Raw genomic sequence first — 5,021 nt, 5'->3', positions numbered from 1 at the left:
GCGTGTGGCTCATAACTCCGTCTCTGCGGTCCTTGATCCCAATTTCGTGTGTCATGTCGTTGTCTAGGGGTTTGGTATGAGTTTTGTGCATTTTTCAATCTACAGTCTCGTGCAAAATGTCCCTCTTTATGACAGTAATAACAAGTTACCACATTTGACTTACCCACAGGGGTCTGAGACTTATGCTGAGTTGGCCTTGTGGTAAGGGCCTGTATACTTACGGCCATCAGCTTATCACTCTGCGACTCCCTGTGTCTGGTGATGTTCCGATCATGATCAATAGCGGCCTCTCTCAAAGTAGCCACTGACAAACCTCGCCAACATGGTTGGGTGGTCTGTACCCTCGTCCTCAATACTTCCTTTAAACCATCCATTAACACAGATACTGCTACTTCTCTATGATTCACATTTGTCTTAATGTCTTCTATCCCTGTATACTTAGCCATTTCCTGCAGTGCCCGATGAAAATAATCAGCAGCTATTTCTCCCTCTTTTTGCTTGATGGAGAAAATTTTGTTCCATTTAGCAACAGCTGGGAAATATACTCCCAGCTGCAAATTGATTCTTTTCACATTATCTTGATTGTACTCCTCAGTAAGGGGTACCTCTTCATCTAGTCTACAGTCAGCTATAAATCTCGCTGAGTCAACATTGGAGGGTAAACATGCCCTCAGCAATGTCCGCCAATCTTTGTTATTGGGCTCCACAGTATTTCCTAGCTCTCTAATGTACTTCTGGCTTGCAACTAGATCTTTCCTAGGATCAGGGAATTCAGACACCATTGATCTTAATTCCGTTCGGGAAAAGGGGCAGTGCATGGCGATGTATCTGACAGGAGTGACTCCTGAAGTGTCAGTTTTCCCATTCGGTACTGCAATTACCCTAACGGGATTAAGTTCAATAACATCATTCTGAGTAGATTCTACAACATGTGGTGTAATGGTTTCTGCATAGTGTACAGTGCCGTTCTTACCAGTTGATACGACCTCACCTGTCCCTCCACTAGGGGCCTTTGATACTGCTCTTACTGGTTGGGCCGTGCCCACTGTTGTTTCTGCTATGGTGGCTGCTAGAGAGAGTGCCGATATTGTTGTGGGTTCATCCTCTTGGTCACAATCCGGGGGAAAGTTTAAAACAGGGGACAGCTTGCACGGGTTAGTATTAGCATCAACAATCTTAGTTACATTATTCTTAACATCTATACAGTTACTAAGTGCATGTTTATCATACACCAGTGTGCCATTCTCTGTAACCACTTTCTCTCCCGTTATGTATGGTGGTGCGGTGGCTATCAGTTTCCTGATAGGGTTAGATCCAGCCACTTGAGCCAACCCTCTTTGTATTTCACCCTCCTGTTGCCATAATTGTAAATAATCATAATGTTTGATCCGTCTCTTTGCAGATTTAATGAGACATATCCTTCTCCTTAGATTTTGTAACACCTCGGGGCTAAAACTACCTACCCGTGGGAACTTTTCCCCGTCATGCACAGTCATTCTTTCCCATTCATCGCACAAAACCTCTGTGTGTGAACCGTATTTCTCACACATGATATACCTTGCCGACCCGATTGGCCGGTTTACTACATCAACCTGAACCAGGGTTGATCGCCCCCTACCTGAACAACTGGCCCCCATCTTTGCAGATGTTGCTTTCACTACCTCTGACCTTCAAATCAGGGTCTTCAGCGAACCCTTACAAAAACCAAGATGTCCGGGGTAGGCCGACGGTGAAAGTTCAACCGAGTGCTTTCACACACTTCTCGCCCACGTTGGCCAGTACTGCAATCACTGACTCAGAGCTGCTGTACCCAACCTAGGGCCCCTATGAACCTTTATTTACTGAGGCGTTGTGGGAGTAGGTTACCCGTCCCCAGCAAGTATCGGTTGTTAGAGAATTCCTGAGTGACCAGCGATCCTCCCTTAAAATAAAAAATTTTACACAAATCACGTTAGAATGTACAAATAGCGTTTATGACCCCTCTAGCGTACGCAAATGGTACTGGGTCAAGTTACCAACTAATGCAAACAATTACATGCGGTACAATCGTACTGCACATAAGCAACTAATCTTATGTGCGGAACGACCAGTGGAATCGAAAATTGTGGCTGCGAATTCCTTCAGCCAGAGCTTAATGGCCTATATGGGTACCGCACCAACCCTCCTGGGGTTGTGCTTCTTGACTTTATCTTATAGCGGACTTCCTAGTCTGCTGCACCTAGACCTCCTGGTCTGTCTCTGGACCTCCTGGTCTGTGTCTACAGTAGACCTCCTAATCTGCTATACTCTAATGCTCTTATTTCAGTATTTAACAAGGGATGCCTCCCAAGCCACCACGCGCCATCACTTTCACGGATGTACCCCACGAGAACTCGACTTCTAGGTTCCAACCAAAAATGAGAAACTTATATATATATACACACTTGTGAAAAAAGAAAAAATACTGCGCCACAGATGGAAATAAAATCCTTTTTTAACCCAACAAATATGGCTAAGCTATATTAAACACTCCCTGTCTATAGGGCGTCAGCTGGTCCCCCATATAAAATCGGGATGGTAAACCCCTGAAATGATTTGTGTTTATGAAAGGAAGAGATGGGGGGTAGCGACCAATAGTGTTTATAAATAATTACAAGATATTTAAAAAATATATGTAAAAAGTAAACATTTATTTAAAATTTTTGACAAAACTTTTTCTAAAAATGGGATAAAAAGCAAATACACATTCATATAAAAGCAATAAAGTGCAAAAGTATTAAAGTGCTTATCTGAGTCAGAGGTCAGTTAGATGCCCAACGCGTTTCGTCAGAGACTTCATCAAGGGGTAAAAGCAGACTGGGACAGGGCTTATATTTATACTAGTGCTGCTCCTAACTCAAATGTGACATCACTTCCTGCTATTTAGAAGAGCCTTAATGCTGGATTGCTGGATTCTCCTGATATATTACATCCTCCCTATTGGGACATATGCTATAACTAAACATATGAAAAACGAGTGTGTTCTAACATGATAATGTGTATAAAACAACTTAAAACGTCCATTATGTGTAGATTCGTGGCATTTCCGCCACACTTCCGGTATCCGGATGAATTGGAGTCCCGGGCGCGTCACTTCCGCCCCACTTCCGGTTAGGTACTGCACATGTGCACGCTGTTACTGGTACTTCAATTGGAGCTCAAAGATTCCCAGTAGGTCCGTTTGTTGCTGCGGCGGCCATTTTTCATTAGATCTCCCTAGATAGTCCATAGCGGCGGCCATTTTATTGTAGCTTGTGATTACCATAATATGGGACATGTTTCATTTATTCATATGCGGTTTCCATGGAGATTAAAAAGAAAGAAGAAAACTCGATTAAAGCCTTTGTATAGACAGTTGCTAGTGCAATTCTTATATCAGATCATAACCTTAGATCAGAATGTGTATATATATATAAATAATATGAATCCTTATATGTATACAAATAAAATGGAAAACTGAACATGTATAAAGAATAATATACATATATATATACATACACATACATATATGTATATATATATATATATATATATATACATGAAGGGATTGCTGTATCTACAAGGTATATACATATGTGATTATAAAAAATACACATGTATAAAAATATATATGTATATACATAAATAAATAAATAGATAAATACATAAATATATTCGTATAGAGAAAACGATTGCCAATACATACTAGATATAATTAAAATATATGAGTGATGGTGCCATAAGAATTATTGTGGTTTTTAATAAGTGGGAACTATTATTCGTGTGTCTCAGAGTGCTATGCGGTGTATTAGTGCATATATATATATAATTTATCTAGGACATAAAGACAGCTCGTTTGGGTTTCATTTACAGTACCTGATCTTCCCAGGCGGTCTCCCTTGCTGGTACTGATCAGGCCCAACACTGCTTCGCTTCCAAGTTCGGGCGAGATTGGGCCTTTCCAGTGTGGTTTGACTGTAGAGAAGTTTTTAACCGTGCCTATATCGTCCTATTAATAAACTACAATATATACTGATTTAATAACCATACCTATGTCTTAGGATATAATATTGTGATGCGGGATAGGATATTGGTGGGGAGTGAGGGTGAAGAAGGTGGGGTAAGGAATTGCGGATAGGGTATTATACTGTACATTCTTCTTTATAGGGTTTCTTCATAAAAACGGAGCAATTTCGTAGTTTTCATTAAATCCCATCGGGTGTAATGTCCGTAGCTGGAAAATCCAGAACATCTCTCTTCGTGAAAGTTTATTGGCTAAATCGCCGCCTCTTTCTCCCAGTTTTACCAATTCAATGGCCTTGAAGGTAAGAGATTCGGGATTGGACTTGTGCACGAGGTTAAAGTGCTTTGAAACAGCATGAGATTCCACTTTGTTCTTTATGTTTCGGATATGTTCTTGTATTCTCATTTTCAAGGGTCTTTTAGTTTTTCCAACATACTGCTTTCCACATTTGCATTCCAGTAAATAGATGACGGATTGAGTATTACAGTTGATAAAGTCTTTAATTTTATATTCTTTCTTTTTTTCCGAATCCGTGAATGTCCTCCTAACCGGATGTAGAAATCTGCATATATTGCATCTACCACATTTATGTGACCCTGTACATTTAGGAAATGACCGACAATCCTCTTCTTTATTGGATAACATACTTGGGGCCAGAATGTCTTTTAAGTTACGTGATTTTCTGAAAATAATTTCAGGATGCGGAGGTAAAAGTTCTTTAAGATTTGGGTCCATTAGTAAAATACCCCAATGGTCCTTGAGTGAATTTCTAATAGACGATTCGTGCCGATTGTATGTTGTAATGAATGTCGTACAGTCTTTCTTTTTATCTTTTCTCTGTTTGTACTCCAGAAGTTTTGATCTTTCCAAGGCTTTAGCTTTATTCATGGCTTCTTCTAAAATTGGGACTGGATATTCTTTTTCTCTGAATCGATTGCTATATAGTTCCAGTTGTGCATCACAATCTATCTGGTTACTACAGTTCCTTTTAATTCTATTG

At 40.2% G+C, this 5,021-nt stretch overlaps 1 pseudogene; it reads right to left on the bottom strand.

The window, feature by feature from the left end:
• Positions 1 to 3,861: 3,861 nt before the first annotated feature.
• Positions 3,862 to 3,980, bottom strand: LOC135031670 (5S ribosomal RNA; annotated as a pseudogene).
• Between the last annotated feature and the right edge of the window lie 1,041 nt (positions 3,981 to 5,021).

The sequence above is a fragment of the Pseudophryne corroboree genome, unplaced genomic scaffold, assembly GCF_028390025.1.
Source record: "Pseudophryne corroboree isolate aPseCor3 unplaced genomic scaffold, aPseCor3.hap2 scaffold_523, whole genome shotgun sequence".
Lineage (NCBI taxonomy): Eukaryota > Metazoa > Chordata > Amphibia > Anura > Myobatrachidae > Pseudophryne > Pseudophryne corroboree.
This window is presented reverse-complemented; position numbering and strand designations above follow the sequence as displayed.